Raw genomic sequence first — 16956 nt, forward strand, 5'->3', positions numbered from 1 at the left:
TTGTAATGTTAGCTCCACTGTTCCCAAAAAGTTTTCCACTAGATTTTAGATTGTGGCTGTAAAGTTTTCTGCATACAGGCCATACAAGAGCATTAGTGAGATCAGGCACTGCTGTTGAGTGATGTGTAGTGGTTATTCAAACATATCCTAAAGGTGTTCAGAGAGGTTGAGGTCAGGGCTCGGTGCAGGCCACTTGAGGTCTTCCACTCCACTCTTGACAGACCATGTCTTAATGGAGTTTGTTTTTTGCACAAGGACATTATCTGAAACAGGTTTGGGTTAGATCCAGTGATGGGAAATGCCAAAGCTACAACATAAAAAGGTAAATAAAAGACAGTTACTGTACATGCATCCAACTTGACAATAGTTTGGAGAAGGCCCACATATGGGTGTGATGTACAGGTCTCCACATACATTTGACCATATCATATACATTATTTTCATTCTCATCAAACTATTCTTATATTCTGACATGGATGATTTCATCCTAAAAAAAAAACTATTCACTTGAGGATAGAAATGTTTCACTTTGGTGATAATTTTGGTATTGATTTCCAGTGACTGCTTTCCTAGGGGACCCAGATCTTGGAAAAATCCCTCCTTTTGACCTTTTCCCTTTTTTTGTCATGTGGCCAATTTAAATAAAAATAAATAAATAAAAAAACATCAAGGATCAGGGGTTTAATTCCCACTTTGGGTCTGCGTGCATGGAGTTTGCATGTTCTCCCCATGCTTGGTGGGTTACCTCTAGGGGTTCCGGTTTCCTCCCACAGTCCAAAGACATATGGATTAGGCAATAGTCTGTGAATAAGTATGTAAATGAATTGTGAATGTGAATGAATTGGCGCCCTGTCCAGGATGTACCCCGCCTTGTGCCCTAAGTCCCCTGCGATAGGCTCCAGGCCCCTTGCAACCCTGTATACAGATTAAAGCGGTAAAGACAATGAATGAGTGAAAATTGTTTGATTTTTGTTGAACTATGCATTGAAGATCCCGTTATATAAGGCAAACAAAAGTACTTCTAACGCATTTTTATAGCAAATGATAAAGTTGACCCTTTTGTGTGTAGTTGGTGTCTCTCCAATGTTTTTACAACAAGCATGTACAGACTACCACATTGCACTGGTTAACTAGTTTCCATATCTCTCATAGAGCACTGTTAAAAATCATGATTATTTGCATTTGAAGAGGAAAGAACCCATATAAAGCTATGTAACCTGAGATGATTGTTTTAATGGAACAAGTAGTGTAAGTAAGCCACTCTTGCTTTTCAGAGTAACTTTAAAAGTCTCTCATTAAGCCTAAAACAAATACTCTTATAAGATTATTTTGTCTGTTGATGCATGTGGAGCTCAGGCTCTCTGAACACTGTAACAGATCAGCAGTCTCACGTGTGTAGTGTTAAAAAGGTCAAGAAGGCTATTATACACGTTGTATCTAGAGAAAAAGCAGGAGCTTTACACTAAGTTAGTGATTTCCCTTGAAGTTAACTAGTTCTGGGTAACGTTTGCTTTCTCCCAAAGCATATTTATTTTATGACCATATTTTTATACCTATATGAGATATTAAAAGCTGTGTTTGATAAGTTGGTGTTTTTAGTGACAGCTTGTCTCCACTGGCCATGTGTTTACATTTAGGGATATGAATCACAACTGAAAAAAAAAAAAAAAAAAAAACAGAGTGAGCGATATCCAGAATTCACCATCCACGCTGATGGTGCTGTCATTTTCCCCCCAGGGTGAAAAGTACAGGTAAAGTTAACACCATGACATGCAAGTCAAGCATTAGCTCTCAAATCCCACCTTTTTTTTACTGGGTTCCTCCTAGGCCAAGGATCAAGACAAATTCCTGATACAGTAAGGGATTGAACCCATTATGGCTCGGCACCTGGAATTTTCCTTAGGTCTTTTACAATTGGTAAATATTTATAGTAACGTTCAATATGCAGTCCAAAGATGTGCTTATGCAATTAAACGTGGTCATCACTAGGATAAAAATTCCAAATCAGCCGCTCCGAGAGATTGCGAAATTGCAACAAGAGCATTATTGATGATTTGACTGCTGATAGAAGTAGCAGGATAAAATTTAAAGTGTATCAAACAGTACTTCAGTTAAATGCTGCAAAACTGATAGGCCAGTGCTGCACAAAATAAATGTATAATGGTCAAAAATACCTCGCAAAAATAACCCAAAACAATGGATTGGAGGAGGCTCATTGGTCAAAGGTGTTTACCTGACATCAGCTCAACTGAGCATGCTTTTCACTTACAAGGGACAAAACTGCAGGACAGAAAGAACAAAAACAAGCAGCTACTCAAGGTGGAGGCAGTACAGACCTGGCAAAGCATCTCAAAGGAAGGAAACGCAACATTTAGTGATGTCCATCACTATGGGATCTAGATTTCAGGCAGTGACTGGCTGCAAGGTTTTTGCCTCTTTTGCAAATTTACATTAAAACGGCTTTCATTTTAACACATTGTGATGGTGTACTTAGACATAAACACAAAGTTTTGTCGCTGGTAAAATACTTATAGGCCTACATATATTTATGTGGACACATCCACTGCAGGTGTAATAGTGAATACAAATATAGATAATTGTATACTAGAGATACAAACAGTGGCACTGTGTTACAACCTTAGTATTGGAGGAACATCTTGTTTAAGAGAAAAGTTTCAGGTTGGTCACACTAACTCAGCTTTTTGTTCAGCCGTATCAAACCATGGCATTATTTATTGTGTTCTAAAATAAGCATTTGATGTGTTTTATTCCTTACATCACTGCTTAAAATATAGTTTTTACTATAGCTTAGCATTAGCATAAAAAGTATAACACTATTTTAACAAGATGGCACGTAGAACAAAAAAATTGCCGTGTTTTTATTTAATAAATTGTTAGTTTGAGCATAACTTGTAGGTGGCATGCTGACTTAGTGGTTAGCACTGTTGCCTTATACCTCCAGAATCCAGGTTCGATTCCCATCCCTGTGTGTGCCTGGAATTGCAGGTTCTCCCCGTCCTTGTTGGGTTTACTTTGGTTTCTTTCTACAGTCTATAATGTTTAACCCTCAGCAGCAACCTCATTTCCCCTCTCGTCTGTTCCAACCACTCAGCATTCAGCATTAACAGTTTTCTAATCAGCGGCCTGATCATCTGCATCTGTTTCTCACTAGCTCAGTTAAATGTTCTTAAACAATTCATAGGTCACTGTGTGGCTTAACAAACAAACAAAAAAAGTCTGTCTCGTTTGATGCAAAATATGCATGAGGAAATAAAGGATCGCTCAAGACTTTTGCCCAGTACTGTATACATGACGTTCATTGGTTTCCCCACACAGGTCTATACAGAACACATAGTGACCTTCACATTGATGATTGGTATCGCTTTTGCCATTCCTGACTCGTCCCACAGTCCCACAAGCAATCACGGACAAGCATGCGAAATGAAAAGGGTTTGAAGTAAGCAGCAATATATTTTTAAATGTGACCAAGCAGCAAGACTAAGAGTATGAGAGAAAGCTCAGGAGATGAAGTGGAAATAACCACAACAGCAATCATGGTGAAGAAATCAGGAAATGGAGGCAAGGCTGGCAGGAGCACAAAGGCTTATTTCCTGTTAATTCTGCAAGTCTGAAGTCTCTCCTCCGACATTTATAGTTCGAAAAATCTCTTACATTTGTGTTTCTGCATAATTTAGGTCTGAGTTTATTTGTGTAGTGTATGCACTGTTGCATTAACTAGACAACACATTTCAAGGAATAAAAGTGTTTTGAGAAGTGCAGCGATTCTGGGATATTGAAAACTGGTATGTACGAGACATTACTCAAGCTATTTGTACAAGTATATCATAGCTTCTGTGAATAGATAATGATCTATGTGGGTACAACAAACATTGCTAAATCATCTCTTAAATAACTGGCTCCACCCAGCCAGGGCTATTTTCTGAGGGAAATTAGTACATAAGCCTTTTTAGGTGAATAAAGCTTTTTTTTGTGACAGAAAATAAGCTCTCATCTACTGTGTGTGTTAATAACCAGGAAGGACAAAACTGACTGTAGATAAGATGTGTTATGGGCTTGAAAAGGCTTTGTGTGCACACTGGCATGAGGAAGATTTATCTTAATGTTGGTGCATTCATAACGTGCAGTGGAGGAGGACACTTGCAGCCCCATGCCAGCCCTTCTGGGTGGCACAGTGAGAAAGCTCTGATATGATAGCATTGTTCTCCTGAACAGAAAGTGTGTTAATAAAAAGCCAGAAGGAAGTGGGAGAGAGAGTGTGGGCCGGAGAAATGTGGGCTGGCAAGAACTGGTACTAAGATTAGTCCTGAACTTACTAAAAAGATAGATATTAAGACTAAAAACATTCTTGCATTTTAAATAGGATGCTACTATTGGTATAGTACTGAATATTGTAAATTATGTAGATGGAATGATGCAAAGTGCCTAAAGATACAAGAATTTATAAATTGGTTGTTTACGTAACATTACCCCTCTTGTCTGTTCCAACCACTCAGCATTCAGCATCAATCACCGGCCTGATCATCTATCATCATCTAAACCTGTTTCTCACCGATTCGTGTCTTAAGATAGATGAGTTTTTTTATGCTTAAAGGATTTATAGGTCACTGAGCCCTAACGTACAAAAATATTCCTCTGAAACTAGTCAGGTATCAGGACTGGACTAAAAATGAGAGCCAAAAAAGTCCTTCAGCAAGCCTGGAGAACTCTATATCAAGACTACTTAAAAAAGACAAAATGTTTTTAATGTCTATTTAAAAGCAAAATGTAGGATTTAAGGAGTGGTTTAAGACTTTTGCACAGTACTGTACAACTGTGCTTTCTGTTTTTTTACGTCTTTACTAGCATTGTTTAAAATTTAATAAAATAACATTTAAAATGTATTTAATAATTTTCATTGGTTCATTCTTATATCTCCTGTTGTGGTATTGTGCTATTGTACATATTTCAAGTATTGTAACTGGTAAAAAACCATTCATAAAATAAGGATTAAAATTAGGATTACTCAAATGAAATTATTAGTTATTGGATCTATTAAAAGACTTAGTGTTTTTTTTTTTTTTTTTACATATGGTGATTTGTCTTATTTCCTTGCCATTTTACACAGTTTTTATAATTATGGACTTTCAAGATAAATAATTTTATTGCTTTGTTGCTCGACTTTACAATAGATTTATTTTTCTACGTTTTCAAATGTTACTAATTAGATTCTAAGTGCCTACTTATTCTGAATGCCTATTATTTCTTGTGCCTATTTATGTCCTTAATATGAAATTAAATAATGCCATATCTTGCCAAACTATAAATAATTCAAAGCAAGTGTTCTTTTCAAATTGTTGTATCTGTCAATCATCTCCTTAATTTGAACACTTGTCAATCACCACCCACTGGTCAGGCCATCCCTACTGTATACCATCTATCACCTGGGGATGAATCACACATGCGTCCTCTGACAGGTTTTCTGTCCAGTTGATATGAACTCCTGGCTATATGGCTGTCACTAGGTCAGCACCATCATGTTTTTGACACCTCCAACTTTGCTTGAAAGAAGAAAAAAAGAAGAACTCTAAGCCAAATGCAAATGTTTGTGGACCAAAACGAACCAGTGTAATCACATTCATCTCTTCAGCAAACTTTATACAGGTTCCTCAAGCTCTAGTAATCCCTGATTTGCAGCTTACGACAGACTTAACCAGCTGCAGATGTTTACTGTAAACGCCCCAACGACCCACAATGCCTCTGCTAGTGCCAGCAGGCAAGCAGGGACAGGCAAATCCTTCTCAACCACACTGGGGATAAAATTCATGCTCTGAGTGATATATAGCATGAGCGGGCACTTCATGACTGTTATATGTGAAGGCAATGTCCAAATAAACCATTGAATGTGCCTGTGTTTTGGTTTAGCATTCAAAACTAGGAATAGCATTATTTTTGTTTTCCTTCTGCTCCCTTCTTCCCTGGTCTGTGGTCTACCAAAATAAGACTAATCCATCAACACACATCCATAAACATGATATGTACTGTATGTGCTGTTTGGATTTTTTTTTTTTAAACAAGGAAGTAATGCATTGATAAATCTTTAATTATTTATTCGGAGATTTCCATAGCAATGATGACATGCTTTGGGTTTTGGATGTTTTCAATTAGTAATTAATATTAGCTTGGTGGCAATGTAGAAAATCACATTTTAGATTTTTTAAATTTAATCAATTGTTAGTTTTTCCACAAGTAGGAGAAAAACATAATTTTATAAGGTTTTTTAATTTTTATAATTTTTGTACATTCAAAATTTTTGTACATTGTTTTTCTATTATACAATAAAAAGATATAAATTATAATATTCCTCTGATTTTTTTTTTATTATTATTTATTTTTAATCAGGTCTAATCACTATGGTAAGAGGAGGAGTGGGTGTCTGATGTTGCATGTTGTAGCCAAAATTTTAAGCCAATTCAGCATCTGTGCCAAATAATGTATGACTGAACTAAAATGAAAACATTTCCCCTCTAACAGGCCTTTTAAAATGTGCCTCCATTAGCAGTTGGATCAAGACACCAAGCTGCTATATAAAGCTTTGTGTGTACAGTTTGTGGAGAGATTTTTTTCTACCTGAATCTTCCTCAAGCTGTCAAATTATGTGTTTAATTTATTATGTCAATCTCCTTCATCAAATTATGTAATTGCTTTTGGAAACATGTAAGCTGAGTATGCAATTTTATTTATAAAGAATGCACCATTGGAATTTTTACTTATACGATATTTTATATTTTTCTTTTTACATTGCCTTATATATGACAATACACACACAATGTGTTGTATTGTGGGTAACATTTGTTTACATCCCTTTCCGTTAGTCAGTTGGAGGCAGTGGTTAGATTTTCTGATGTGATTCTGAAAACCATTGCCACGGTAGGTCAGTGCTACTGCATGTCACTGGTTTTGTGGCACAACTGGATATGCAAATGGAATGGGCTCTACCCAGAAGTGGGCAAAGTACACAAATCCTGTACTTGACTAAAATTTACATCTGTACTTAAGTAAAAGTACAAAAGTACTCACCTTTAAACCTACTCACCTACCAAAAATACAGGTCTTGTACTAGCTTACATTAGCCTTTTTCATAGTCTCTCTCTCTCTCTCTCTCTCTCCCTCTCTTTCTCTGCATCCTGATTGTAAATGTTCTTATGTTGTTTTCATTGCTGCCTTCAACCAGCTCTGCTTCTGATTGCAAACAGCACAATAGTTATGTAACGCAATGCCATGCAGAAATGTAATCAAGTAGGAGTACAGACTTTTGCTGTAGTGGAGTAAAAGTAAGTATCCTCTAATAAAACTAATTAAATACAGTAACAAATTAAATGTACACAGTTATCTCCCATCTCTGTTTTTTGCATGACATTTGATATTTTATATTGCATTCAAGTCGAGCCAGGACGTTTGATTGTGCAGAATAACAAAACAAAATTATGAGAGTAAAAACTACCTTTATTTTTCTATGTAATCGCCTGCTATGGCAAAAATAATTTGATCACAAGTCCCGGTTTGATTTAAACACCCCTCGTATACTGACAAGTCATACCATTACTTAAGGTGAAAACTGGAGAGTGGATTTTTATTAGAATTTTATTAGAATGCATTATACATTATTAGAAGCAAAAAGGGAAAGCAAATTCCTTTAAACTTGTATACATGCTGTTTTAACAAAGTACAAAATGGCTGATGATTGCAGATTTGTATTATTTAAATAAAGTATACATTTTGTCAAAATACAATATAATATTTTGGCTCTATAACTATGGAGTGTATAAAGAGAATGTTTTCTATGTGAACTGCATCTATAATTAGCTAAACAGGCCAATTTCATATACAGTATAACACACTAGATACCTGCTTTTTCAATGCAAGGCTGATAACTGTTTTGGGGCGTGAAAGAGACTAATATTTAGCATTCTACGATGGGAAGATTGCAGCAATCCGCCAGTTATTCGCTCCCAACCAAACTCCTACGGCAGAACCTCAGGACCTTCCCTTCCCTCCCTTAGCAGAATTCTCCAACCTGTCATCTGATGAGATTCAGCAGATCATCTCGTCATCTAACCCCACCACCTGTTCATTAGACCCAATCCCTTCCACAATGCTCCAGGCCATCTCACGAGACCTTCTTCCCTTCACCACAACCATCATCAACCATTCCATATCATTTGGTCATGTTCCTGCTGCTTTTAAGAAGGCAAGGGTTATCCCCATCCTCAAGAAACCCTGCCTGGACCCATAAGAAGTTAACAACTATCGCCCGGTATCATTTCTCTCTTTTATTTCCAAAATTCTTGAAAGAACTGTTTATAACCAAATGTCTCTTTATCTCTCACAGAACAACCTTAATGATCCCAACCAATCTGGATTCAAAGTGGCACATTCTACAGAAACTGCCCTTCTGTCAGTCACTGAGAAGCTCCATGCTACTAGATCTGCTAAACTGTCATCTGTCCTCATCCTCCTGGACCTGTCAGCTGCATTTGACACGGTAAACCACAAGATTCTATTATCTATTCTTACAAGCCTTGGAATTTGTGGAACAGCGTGGCAATGGTTTGCTTCTTACCTAGAAGATAGGTCATATGAGGTAACATGGAGGGGATCTACATCTGCCCCACGTAGACTCTCTACTGGTGTCCAGCAACCACTTACCTCTCTGCTCTAATCGCACCACGTTCCCTCCGATCCTCCAGCACTGCTCGCCTCATTCCACCATCTCTCAGGGATCGAGGGCGGCATTCATCCAGGCTCTTTTCTGTTCTGGCACCTAGGTGGTGGAATGAACTTCCTCTAGATGTCCGTACAGCAGAGACTTTGACTATCTTTAAACGACGACTTAAGACACATCTGTTTCTCCAGTACTTATTTATTGCTATCAAATGCAAATAATTTCTAATATATTACAAATGTATTTAGCTGAAAGTATAAAATTACTTTAATGAATTTAGTTAAAAGAAGAAAAATACATCTAGGTAACATTAGTATTCTCATGGCTTTTTAATGAGAGTTCCAAAGTTGCATCATAGACTTAAAAGGGTTTAAAATAAACCTATTGGCCACAGTCTGTCCATCAAAAGTTCTGAAAAGATAATAAAAATGTCTTAGCTACAATAAAAAGCTACAGTTACGCTCATTAGTTAAAATGAAACAGAAAATTCAAGAAAAAGTGACCTGGTGGTTTATTCATTTTCTTTCATTGAACTTCCTTTTTTTCCATTCCAAGTTAATCAGCATTTGCTCTTTCAGGAGGTTCATGGTTGACCAAAAGCAGTCACTTAATTGGTTTGGACAGTTTGTGTAAATGCTCTATTGTATAATATGGAAACTGCAGGAAATACAAAAGTAATATTTGAGGATATTTCTTTGAGACTCTTGTATCTACAGTAGTGCACCACTGATGATGTTATTAGTAATGCATTTTATTCTAAATAAAATATGTTGTGTCATTTTTTTGGTTTCGGGATTACTCTTTTGTTGTTATCCAGTTTAAACTTATGTATAAAAACAACTTGGTACTATTTTGATGAAGGTACAAGAATAAAGAGTTACTTATTAGAGTAATAATTACCACAAAAGAGCCATAAAAAATATTTAAATGAGTTAAACATGAGTACAAAATCATTCCAAATATGCTTAAGACTACTAACAATATTAGATGAACAATTTTAAGCAAATTTTCAATGATATAAAATATTCAAGTATGAAGATAAAGACATTACTTAGACTCCAGTTTCCCAGTTGTCCAACTGTCAACAAGAAAACTAACTAGTTCTTTTGCCATATTGCTACTTCTAGACAAACTGGATATAAAAAAAACATGCCCCTTTTAAAATTCCTTGTTGCAAAACACTTTGTTTAAACACCTTTTGTTTGTAATGCTGTGCTTGGTCTTTTGTGGGTAAGAGTCTACCAATTTAGCATATTTTGATTTGACAATTTGAATCCGCTCCTCCTTGCAAAAATGCTCCAAATCTGTTACAGTGTGATTGGATCTCTTGTATAGGGCACTCTTCAAGTAATTGTAAAAGGTTTTTAACTGGATTTATATGTGGGCTTTGACCGGATAATTTCTAATCTGGGTCGTTATTGTGCTTCATGGTGATTTTTTCCCCCTCATTTCCATCAGTAATAGAAGCCTGTATGTGTTTTGCTAAAATAGAGTGATATATAGCTATTCATGCTCCCTTCTTATTCATGATGTTGACTAGAGCCCCAGTTTTTAGCTGAAGGAAAGTAGCTGCTGCCATCACCATATTTCACCGTAGGTATGATGTATTTTTGGTAATAAGCAGTCTTGAAATGGGTGGTTTTTTGTTTTGTTTTGTTTTTTGTTTAGGGTTTTTTATCCACCCTAGCAAATATAGAAGCCCAGACATTTAAAAGGTACAAGGAAAAACTAAACAATACTAAAAACTTTGGCAAGCTAAAGTGGTTACAGTATGTCTAAAATGGTCATATGTTCAAGTAACATCATCAACCAGCTCATTCTGCACACTTAGGCCTAGAGCTTAACTGACTGTCAGATGAACTGCAGTCGACCCATTCAGAGGTGTAGGTAGTAATATCTCTGGATAGGTTTTAAACACAGAGGCTGATCAACTGCAGCTGAGATAAATAACACTTTTTGTATGTACAGTACAGTGGCTTTGGCTTTATACAGGCCTGAGAAATGGCGCCACTGTACATATAAAACAGTACTTTACATACCTAATATTGCATTTACACTAGAACAATGGCAAGGCATTTCCAAAAAGAGAGAGATGCTATAGCTGTCATATTTTTATGGTTTGTATTTGTATTTAGATTTCACTTTAGGAGAAGATATTTTGAACCTTGAAACATCAGTAAAATGTATAATTCACAATAATGAAAGCATGGCAATGTTTTAGAAAACTTTAATTATCCAGTGGTATACAGTACAACAGTCTGTTTAACAGATACATACCATGATCATAGAAACTAAAGGTAGCATGACAAGTTTGTCCTCACAGGCAAAATATTCTGAATTACCTAATATTATAAATATACCCTTAGTTGGATGAATTCATGATTGAGCAGCAATTTGTGTCGCACAGATATTACACTTATAAAAATAATAATAACAATAATAATAATAATAATAATAATAATAATAATAATAATACATTTGTAAATCATTAGAATGTCCTTAATGCTTTTGTGTCACTTGGATGCTGGCTAATTAAATATTATTTAGCATTTACATAAAAAAAAAACAATGTGCTTATTTGTACAAAAGTATGACACTAATTTTAAGTGAATTTTGAAGAAAAATTCATTACAGTATTGCCATGACTATTGCATTAATGGTCTAAAAGAACATAAAATGACAATTTGCAAGAAATCATGGAGAATTTTACACTGACCCGTCATTATTCATATATTTTTTGTTTATTTATGTGTCATTTATGACCTCTTATATAATCTATTATACTCATTCTATAAATACATCAATTACAATATGTTTTTGCCATTACTAATCTTTGCTACAAGGCTTGTTATCTTCTTTGCCCATTTATAGGACACACAGCCCTGTAATGTCTTAGATTCAAAGGCGGACCACCCACCCCTCCACTGTTGGAATAGAGTCCATAGAGGGCAATTAAGCTGTTTCCCCAGGTCACTCTAGGCTCACTCGTTAAATCCGCATGAAGGCAGGGGAGAAGAGGAGAGGGGGTCTTACCCATCTGGCATGTAGCCAAAAGCATTAGCTCGATACTGACAAAGTTTCTGCACCAACACTATGTCTGTTGAGAAATGAAGCCAGCACAGATCACAGAGTGATTCACTAATGGGCTACAGCTCATTAATCAGTCCTCTACCATGTGTGTAGGTTCATGTGTGAAAAATCGTCTGTCATAGTGTGAATTGCATTAAGGAGATGTTTCACATGTGAACCTATGTTTCATCAGAAATAAGATATTTACAGTAATAGACCCCAAAAGGAGAATCATACTGTCTATACTTGTTACATGTTACAGATTTAGGCCAGGTCTCATACCAGGTTTTGTGGTATGTTATATAAGCAAATGAAATGAATTTTTTATCATGATATTTTGGGGGAAAGAAAACTGTTATAAGAATAAAAGCTACCTTTAGTTTCTATATAATCCCCTTCTACATTAATGTACTTATCCCAGAGTTTCACTTGTGCTTGGATGTCATCAAGGTAGAAAATTTTTCAGTATGCATCTGCTTTATGTCTGAAATCTTGGCTTCCCAGGAACTCTGTTGATAAAAAATGTGTCCACAAAACGTGGAAATTACTTGGCGTGAAGTCAGAACTGTACAGGGGATGTGGCAAAAACTCTCAAATGAGTTTCTACATGGTGAAAGTGGTGCAGTGGGCAGTAGGAGTTCATGCAGTCCTGCAGAAACAGAATACATTTGGTGATCAAACCAGGCTGTTTTTGCCTGAAAGCATTCAACTAGATGAATGTCCATGTGAACACCTCTAGACACTCTGAGCCACCTCAGCTGGGATCGTCATTCAAGGACATATGGCCTTCTTTAAAATGTTTGCACCATTTCATGAGTCTCATCACTTGACTGTACTTAAAGCCTTCTTTGATGTCAATTAGTTTTATGGCTTTATTAATAAGCAATTTTATAAGTAATAAAAAAAAAATTCCTGGTCTGACTTGAACGGCCTTCATATAGAAAAGTGATATACTTTCAAGTAGCAAAACAACAAAGTCATAGTTTAGAACTAGATATTACACAAAAAGAGCATAGCAAGGTTTTATATATGTTTTTGTAGGAAAAAGTTCTGATGTCACACAAAAGGCTGTTTAAATTATACAATAACTGCACACAATAATAATTACACAATAATACAATAATTGCACACAAATAATAATTAAATATTTATTCTCTATAAGAAATTGCCACAAATAGCTGGACACTAAATCTCTTTTAGCCCCATTTTACCTGAAATGCTCAGTTCACCTAAATATAAATACTCTTGAGCTAGATTTAGAGGTTTATCCTCACTCTTATTGTAACACAGCAAAAATGTCTAGGTAATGCCAACTACAAATTGCAAGTCATTTAGAGTGTTTAGAACACCCTTAAACCAAACCTGACAGGGGTTTTACCTTTCCATAAATAATTTTTTTCAACTTTTATTGTTAATTTTCAAAATTCAAAAGTAGACTCAAGACGCATCTCTTTAATCTGGCATACGCGTAACTCATCCCATAACCTCATACTTCAGTACACCTATCCTGAATGGCAACTACGCTAATTCTCTCCATCTTTTTTGTATTTTTCTACCCATCCTGAGACATCTGGAGATTGTGCCAGCTTCAGTAGACAAAGGCCAACCCTGCAAGGTTTCTAAGGCATCTTGAGAAGGACCTGCTCCAGCTAGATTCTGCTTTATGATGGCTGGAGCTACACATCCTGCTCCTGTGCTTCCAGTGATCTGACCCCATCTGCCCTCTGCACCTACTGCTGAACTGAATCTACACAACTTCTGATATATTGAACTTTCACCTGCACAACACACTTGATGTTATTTCTATCTGTTATCACCCAGATGAGGATGGGTTCCCTGTTGAGTCTGGTTCCTCTCAAGGTTTCTTCCTATTGCCATCTCAGGGAGTTTTTCCTTGCCACTGTCGCCGTCACCCTTGGCTTGCTCATCAGAGACATTTCATTCATCATTAATTCATTTAATTATTATCCAGACACATTTTTCTCACACATACACACTTCCAAATATTTTCCTTTCTTAAAAAAAAATTTTTTTTTACAATCTTTAATTTTTTTTTTTTTTTGTGAAGCTGCTTTGGGACAATGACCATTGTTAAAAGCGCTATATAAATAAAATTGAATTGAATTGAATTGAATTTCTTTTACTGGGTTGGACGAGGCTAATAAGCGTATAGCCTCTAATTTAATTATCTGCTTATTCATGAATGATGGAAGACACAAGCATGAGACAGGTATCGAGTTACAGGCAGTGGTCTGAAATATTATCACAATTTGTGAATGAAGTTGTATGTTTACTAGTCAGTCTGCACCTCTAACTACATCTGTAGTCATGTGTTATGGGTAGCAACTGAAAGATTGTGGTCTTAAATGCAGTTGTTAGAGATTGCTAGGTTTAATCTATGTAATAGGGTACAGAGCTTGACAATACAGGAAAGCACCAAAGTCAAGCCTTCAAGTCCTTCAAATCGTGATGAACCAACTTACAAATTGCTTTCCTGGTTGGCTCCTTCTGCTTGAAGTAGGTCCGACTGTGTGGAGACCCCCCACTGGAGAGATTGTATCTTGTAGTTAGCTTGGGAATATGTGGGAGAATCCCCTGGTACGAGCTAAAATCTGTGGCTGTGGATAGAGACGTCTGGGCCAAACTTCCATGCCACTTTGACCCCCACCGGGAAAAGTGGAAGAAAAATAAATGAATGAATGATTTTGGCTATGTCTTAGATAACCATTTGTCCATTTTAGGTTATACAGAGCTCCAGTGTGTACACAGATGTACACATAGATGTACTCAATGTTGTAATGTGACTTTTCATCACATTAAGTGGAACGTTTCACCTCAAGTGTCAGAAGATGCATGCAGTAGTACCTGCTGAGTTCTGGAAGGACATTCTTGCATTCTCATCTTACAGAATGTTTACTCCTTTCAACTCCTTGTGTGTTCGCATTTCTTTATTTAGATGGATTTATATAAGGTTACATACCCTTTTAACTTCTTTTTGGGGTAAATTAAGTACTATATCTCATCTGTCCTACGTGATTCATGACAACAAAAACATCTCTATTCTCTCACTCTCTCATTAAAGCTGCACTCTTTCTAAATAGTTCAATTATCAGGTTATATAACATGAGATTGCCAGATTTTTCTTTAGCTTTCTTTTGATACATTTATGGCTAAAAGCTTCACAATTTTCAAAGCTTCAGTTGAATTAAATTTTTGGATCATATAAAGTAGTTTGGCTTTCATTAAGCACAAAAAATTTTGGAATTGTAGAATTTTGACAACTGCGTTTCCTCCAGTGTTTCCGGAATAGGTTCTGACCAGGATAAAATGGTTACAGAAGATAAATAAATGAAGAAATTAATGAGTATTTTTTCTCATCATTATATGATTGCATATAGTACGGACCACTAACGTTCATCTCATCAAATGGAACAAAGTCTATGCAGCATTTAACTGGGGTAGGGTTACTTGGCGGACACTTGCATGTCCAGACATTTTCCTCCATTTATGTGGTATAGGATCCATCATCAGTTGTCTGCTAGTGCCCCTGAATACTATACTATTCCCATGGGAGTAAGGTAGTTAGGATATCGGCTTTTTTTACTGATACATTTTGTTATAATAAAATGAACACCTAAATTTCCTTTTTGTCGGATTTCACACTTTTGCTTAGGCCGTATTAGCAGAACTGGATGCTAACTGGAGATGTTAGATGACTTGTAGTACGCGGTTGTTTCACATTAAGTGTTAAAATGTAATTTTAAAAAGTGAGAGAGACAATGCTGTCAGTATAAATACAGTGAATCAAATCTGTAAGGTTAAACGTCTACAAAGGTGATGACAACTTCTGTCAATGAGTTCATGTGGCTAACAAGAAATCAAGTGAAAGATTAAGGGATATAGATTTTCACATCCTGTTTAATTTTCACACCAGTTTCCCCTAAATGCAAGAGTGATTTCTTATCGTTCCTCTGTGGAAAGAAAATGAGACAGATGCTCAGGATTACAGAATATCTGGCCGTGTTTCCTCACTTGTCCAGTGGAATAAAAATACGTGGGTGGTTTTGGAAATGATCTTTATGACAGAGACACAGAACGATTTTACAGATGAAAACGTCTTTTGGCAACACATAATTGTATATAATTTCTTGCATGATATTTTCCAGCCATATGCTGCGACTGGTGTATTTGCAATTGACTGTGCTGTTTGGCAGGCAAGTATTATTAGATGCTGAAATGACCCAAGATGAAAGATGGTACACAAAACCTGACAGTTAAAATGTAAAAACCTCAATGACCCCATCTTTCCACTTAAACAACATGCTCATATCATGTCATCATCAATGCAAAGCAAGGTCAAGTGTGTTAGCTGCTGAACTGTAGGAGCTGTCACGTTGAGTGTCAGCACTTAAAAGGAAACATGTGGATCATCTGCATATATTTGCTTGTAGCAAACATATTATACACTGTTATTCAACTGTTTTGGCCTGCTAATTTAATTGCATGTGCAGCATTCTAACAGGATCTTTCATTGTTTGTCATCTGCTGCATAAAATATTAAATCTCCTAGGTCAAGCCAGACATTTGCTATATAAATTTTTATGAATATAACTTTTCACTTAAAATACAAAAGCTTTACAGTTAAAAAAATAATAATAATAAAGAAGAAGAAAAAAACTCCAATTTCACCAGAAGCACCTTAAACCAGAATGTGATAAAAGATCATCGTGATCTAGCTAGCCAACATGCTGTAAAATGAGTGTGGTTTCTTTGGGAGCTGGGAGAAAATATAAACAAGAGATTGATCCACCCTGTGTTGAAAATATAATTTTGTTGACATTAAATTTTTTTATTATTATTCAATACAATGGCACTTTTTTATTGTATCGGTAGTCCATGGTTTGAATGGTCAGCTTTTCCAAGCATCCCAACCTCAATGTGTCCAGACATTGCCCTCTCTACATCATTCGCTTGGATAATTCTTTTACATCAGTGGGTCCTGCTTCACCTTGTGACACTTATATGGGCATCTGGTTAAGGGCCTTGCCCAAAGGCCCAACAGTTGCAACCCAGCAGTGATGAGGCTCAAACCCCCTTCGATCAGCAATGAAGAGCCTCAATCAATGGCATGCAGGCAATATTACTTAATTAATACTGTGAATTAA

Source organism: Clarias gariepinus, chromosome 27 (assembly GCF_024256425.1).
Source record: "Clarias gariepinus isolate MV-2021 ecotype Netherlands chromosome 27, CGAR_prim_01v2, whole genome shotgun sequence".
Lineage (NCBI taxonomy): Eukaryota > Metazoa > Chordata > Actinopteri > Siluriformes > Clariidae > Clarias > Clarias gariepinus.